We start from the raw sequence: 6,204 nt of genomic DNA, 5'->3' as shown, positions 1-6,204 counted from the left end.
GCTTATGTGAAAGAGCCTCTAAATTCAAAACATAATCAAGATAATCCTGCTATCTTCTGTTCATAATTAATAAATTAATAACCTGCAGTCAAGTAGTGAAAGATGGTTACATTGTCAAGACGCTTTAATTTCTGTCAATTCTCATGAGTGTCTTGCTGGACACAGGAGGCTTTGGCAGTATTAAGTTTAAGAAAACAAGAAACCTGCATCTAATCTCAGAAGTTTAGTGTGTCTCAGGTGGTTGCTGCTGATTTTAAGTGTCTTGCTCTCGATCACCATCCTGCTTTTGAGCAACCTTTGCATTCTTTGCAAAAGAACCTGGATGCTTCTCTTAGGTTCCTGCTCTTCTATTTTGAAGTCCAGTTTTGGGGGAAAAGAGCGTTATGCACTGCATGGGCTTCTGATTTTGAATGGCCATGTGCTGGCTTGGATAGCGTGAGAAACAACTGCTCACTTTAAAATTTTAGAAGGTTTATTAAACTTTAACAAATACAAGAAAGGACTGAATAAGGAAAAATTACAGCACTGAGAGCATGGGACTAAAACGCCATGTGCTCGACCACAAAATGGCTGCACCGCCTTTTATCGTCCTGGTGCTGCATCTGGTGACCCTGGCCGCTCCCAAAGTCCGTCAGTCAACTCTTCTTCACCGTCCGTTGTGGAGACTGCGTTCTTGAAATTTGGTTTGAGGTCAGGTGGTGCCCCCTGGTAACCAGCCAGCCCTCCCCCAATGCCCTGACTACCAAGGCGATCCAGTGCCAACAATACGAGGGCGAGGGGAAAGAGGACTGTGAGGAGAGCATGTCACAATAACGGAACTATACATCAGTAAAACTTCTCTTAACATGCACATAGTATTCATCCCTTAATTGTGAGAGCCAACCATTGCATTTCCCATCTATAACAGTAGGATGTGTTTACTCCTAGCTTCTAAGAACAAAGTACAGCCTGTCATGATTCAGCTGCCACTTGTCTGATGAGCTGCTCCACTCTGGTTGAAAAATAACCCCTAAGCTACTTTACTTCAAGAGCCCTTGTTTTTAATAAATAACTTTTTAACTTCTACGCATGAGGCAAAACCGCAGAGAAGGTTTCTAGTGGTTTTGTGAGGTGTGCTCAGACTGGGGGAGGGTATGTATAAACATGTTCCAGATGGTGTATGCTCCGACACCCTCTCACTCTGCAGCCTAAAAGCTGTTCTGGATGAATCCTGCAGTACGAGCTGCAAGGGCAACATGCAGGGGAAGAGAGCCTAGAGAAAATATTTATACTGACATTAGCCATTTTCCACCTGTCCTTCCTGAAACTAAAGGGGCATTCAGCCTGATGAATCTCTGCCATTACCTTTTCTAGTTAAAAAATTAAGTACAACCTGTTTTTGTCACATTGAGATGCTCACTAGGTATCAAAGAGCCTTGTTTATCTCCTAAAAGCTGTGGATTAGGAGTTTATTTCCACCAAGAGAAAACTGTGTAAAACCTGCTGTAAAAAACTGAGCATGCTGCACAAACAGCCACAGGCCATTTAAAACCTTTCTAACTTTTGTTAGAAAAAAAGTTAGAAAGGGAAATCTGTATTTATACACCTCAGTAGGATGCCCTCATAACCCCATGAACTCATCTTGAGGTTACCTCAGGTGTCCTTTCAAAAGAACCATTAACTGGACATGTTTTACAGTTGATCTTCATTTTCCTAATAGCTTTGAAAACACTGACATTGTTTCTAGTAAATGCAAAAACCTTGTTACTTGTCATGTGACAAACATGAATCACCTCACAATGGACGCAATTCTTGTGCCTGCCACAAGTTGTGTACAGAGTGCCTGAGCTCAGGACCCTTCTGGGTGGGTGCTGTTCATCCTGTAGGATGGCAGTCTGGAATTTAGACTTTGCCCTACAGGCTAAACACTAAACACAGCAGTTTGTTGAAGAGCTGTGGGGAAGGGAAAATTTGTACTGCTGGGTCCATGCTGGAAACTGGCTTTGATAGATGTTATAAATGATTAGAGCCAATTTTCAAAGTCAAAGATTTATTTAACAAATTTGAAAAGCAATTTCGGGAAACGCCACGATAAATCAGGACAACATCGATCGAATGTTGGGTGGACAATCCGGGAGCAGCAAAGGGTGCTTCTCCGGAGTACTGCCCACAAATTCGGGGTCTCAGGGGAGGTGTTTTATACCATTTTTCTACCCTGAGGCGAAAACAAGATGGTAACAAAGAACCCGAAGAACATGACATCATGTACGTAACATAATCATTGAAATGTCTGGTGTCCGCAAGGGATATCTGAAAGAGTTTCCTGAGAAATTGAGAAGACGTCTGAATGAAAAGTCTCTGAATCTTCTGTCGGAAGGTTTCTGCCGCCCTCTGCCCAGGTTGGTATGGGATCTCCCGATGAGCTGCGAAGATGTGGTCAGCCCATGCTTATGGGCCGTTTCCCGGTTACCTCTCTGGCAGATGTCGAGGTAACACCTTTGGACTGTGAAAAGACTGTGGTGTGCAAAGAAATGCCCTGGAACTGTTTCCAGGAATTCAGGGGATTTTACCTTCCACTGCAAAGTTTTAATGCACACAATTTTAATCCACGAATTTAATACTATGCATCTATTACAATAGAAAAATGGTTTAATCCTATATTTACCCCCTTTGCAATGGACTCATCTCAATCTGAGATTTATTGGACCCTAGTTATGTGAATAGACCAGATGTTTGTAGATCCAGAGGTGGTAGGCTGGAATCATCTTTCTTAACCTGAGCTTTGAACTTCTCAACAGATAAATCTGCATTTCTCACCCCAAGACTGCATTTGCAGCTGCTGATCCCTCCAGAGGACAACTCATTTGACCTCCCTCCTGTTCCTGTAGGGTGAATCACCCTCTGGACAGAGCCATTTGGTCTTGTGGACTGTTAAAGGATTTCTCCATGAGTTGTGCAAATTTGGGTATTAATTTAGGGATGACGTGGGTTATGTCACATGACCCATTCAATGTGGATCAGTTCATTCAGGCCTGGATTAATTTTTATACATAGCATCCTGCATTGAGGCCTGAAAACTGAAACGCAGTCAGAGGTCAGTATTTTAAGAACCAATTTGTTTCTTTATGTTGGGAAGTGTTCACCAAACCAATTTGGTGAGCCTTGCACCCGTATCTCCTAACATTACTTTTTCTCACTGTCCTCCAGTTTGCACCTGGAACAGGTCACCTGCCAGACCCAAGATCCTTGAAGCAGAAACATGCTGGTCCTTCAGAGCTCCAGGATCAGGTGGTTTTCTAATGACACTTAGAGAAGATGCCAACCAGACCCTGGAGGAGCATCAATAAGTGGCTGTGCTGACCCACAGCAAGGCCATCAGGGCCTGGAAAATAGAAGAGCAAACCTGCTGTAGGTCACAGAGCTGACGCTGCTTGAAGAGTTAACAGGGACCTGCAAGGTGTTAGCATTGTTTGGAATTTGGTAAGTGGCTTTAACATTTCTGTTTGTCATCTATAAGCAATTTATGGCAACAATGGAAAATTTTGCAGTTTGTGCTTGGGGAAGCAATGGCTGCTTGGTATTTACAAGACATGCATACGAAGATATGCTGCTATATATAGATAAATATGCTTGATTACTAAAAAAAAAAGGAATTTGCACTGAGGGCTTTTAAACTGCTTAAGCTAAGTGCTTGTAAGTCAGCCTGTGGTGAGAATTATTCTTGTGTACTCAGTTATACAGTGAAATTATGGGCATGAGACAGTCACAAGCCCTGGAGTCACTGCAGCTTCATGAATGACTGATCTCCCTTTGCATTCCCTTTGTTTGTGTAAAGAAGTAAGTTCTGTTTCATGGCTGGAATGTCCTGAGTAGCTTAATGACAATTAGTAACTTGGTAAGCTGAGCTTTTGCTTCTAACACTGCTCCTGTACTGAGAGTGACTTCCAACTTAGGATGGCCCCTAAAATGGCTGTGAAGGTGCTAGTGCTGGTGCAAAGGCTGTAATCTGTCCTGTCACTTTTATCATTGCAATGTCATATGCAGCCTCTGTACTTTACCAAAAATCCTAAACTTAGCTGGGCTGTTGTTCCAACCTCTGCTAGAACGGCTGGGAGGAGGAAAAGTGTTAATGTGCAAAGTTGAGTATTTCCCAAAAAGCCCTAAGTATTTCCTTGGCAGAAAGATAGCACCCTATTCCTTTGAAGGGCAACAGGAAAGTTTAGTCTGTTTTCAGGCAGTTGTGACCACGAGAACCCCAAGTCAGAGGGATAAGTCCTTTGTAATTATTACAAAGCCGAATTAGGCTGGTTGATAGGATTTATTGTATTCTTATTTTTCAACTTGTGTTGTGGAGGTGAGTCAAAGAGATGGGGGGTGGGCGGGGGGGGGGGGGGTCTGTGAAAGGGCACAGTTTTCTGCTCACGTAGCAAACCTAGGCAGTCCTTTCAGTGGGAAGAAAACTTCCACTGACTGTGTCTATGCACCTGAATTTTAACAGTTTTGTCAAGAATTGCACAGTTTGCATTAGGACTGGATTTAATCCCTGCTTATATTTTTCCTGCTTTTTTTATGCTCTAAGTCAAGCATCATAGAGAACAATAAGTGGGTGGGAACAGTGGTCTCAGTTCGTAGATTCTCCAAGGGAAGTGCTATCTTCTGTCAGGAGTTGAAATGGGTTGCAGGGTGAGGCAGGTTTCTCAACATCTCCCTGCCATCCGGTGGGAGGAATCTGAGGGCTGTCCTTCAGCCCTTGGGAGTCAGCAACAAGTACTTGAACTATAGAGAATTTCTCAGTTCACCAATTTTTCATGCAGTGAGAGAGATGTAGTTTGGATATTACGAAAACTCAAAAGACGCATTAATGTTAGAATAGATTGTTGTGCGAGGAGCGGAGTTTCCAGGCAAATATTATACCCAGAAATGCTGCTTTTGGGGTGGAAAATGGACTAGAGCAGGTCTGCAAGCATGATCCAGCCAGCAGGGAGTTCTAACAATATGCAGGAGAGCACGAATTGATTCTCACCTCTGCCAGACTGAGATGTGGGGGAGAGCTCACATCCTGTTCTTCTACTTTAGGTGGGCGCATCAACAGCATGTGCAGTGTCCAGGACCCTGGGACAGCTGGAACATCAGGCAGTTTGTCTGAACTTGTGGAAAAGAAGAAGGCAAGGCAGAAAAAAGAAGCTGAGGCAGCTATGCCAGTTTGTAATAAACCAAAAAGAAATGGGCAATTCTAGCGCATGGTCTGCATCTCTCTACTTTAAGCTAAGTCAAGGCCTCAGTTTACACATTCGCAGCTCGTTAGAAGGCAGACCTTACCTGACTTGGAGCCTTGGGCGTGCCCAGTGGTTTCAAAACACATGGTGCCAGAAACCAGGCAGTCAGGTCTGTCCACTCTTGCATTTACAGTTTGGCTGGCAAACACTGCTGCTGCTAATTCAGAGCTCACAAAAGAGGTTCTCTGCTTTCACGAGCCATTGAAGGGCTCCAGAAGGAGACCTGGATGGCTTTATAGTCCTGGTAGCAAGCTTACATTCCAGTGTTTCCTGGTGCTTTGTATTGCTTTGGGAGCCTCATGACTGACAGGTGGCTGGCACCAGAAGCACAGGCACGGCAAATGACCCCCCTGGATTCTGGAAGCGAGTCTAGGAGCTGTCTGGGGTGCGTTGGTGGCTGCTCTCACGCTCATCCCAGAGATGATGATGGGATGAGCGTGGTGGAGCAGGGCACTAGACCCCTTGGTTCTGGCCAGCTTTCATGGTATCAGGAGGGCAACGCTACTTCTGATCTCTGCCAAAATCACGTTTTGGGAGTAGGGCGCTCATTCCTGAGCTCGTGAGAGAAGCATTTGAGATCAAAGGCGAAGTTATCCTTCAACAGCTTTGGGAAGGGGAGAGGCACCTCCCTGTTCTTCCCCGAAGCAGCGTGTGGCCAATTGAGGGCAACTCACTGCACTTTTCCAGCTCCCATTCTCTACAGTCAGTAATTATTCCCTTGCCTTGCAGACGGAGGGACTGGATCAGCCCAAGCTGAACGTGCCCATCCCCAGCAGTACCCAGCCTTTGCTCTGGGGGCTGCCTGTTCAGCTGGAAAGCACAGCGCTGCTGGATGACGTTTTCCTCTCCTCCCACTGAATCAGCCTTTTATTTACTCTTTGGAATGCAAAGTAACAGGACACCTGTGAGTTTTATCTCGCTTCTAGTCTTTTGTAATGCTTTGGAAGTT

Source organism: Chamaea fasciata, unplaced genomic scaffold (assembly GCF_029207755.1).
Source record: "Chamaea fasciata isolate MVZ Bird 193981 ecotype frontalis unplaced genomic scaffold, bChaFas1.0.hap1 SCAF_24, whole genome shotgun sequence".
NCBI lineage: Eukaryota > Metazoa > Chordata > Aves > Passeriformes > Sylviidae > Chamaea > Chamaea fasciata.
The sequence above is the reverse complement of the archived record's forward strand: the minus strand, read 5'-3'. Positions refer to the sequence as shown.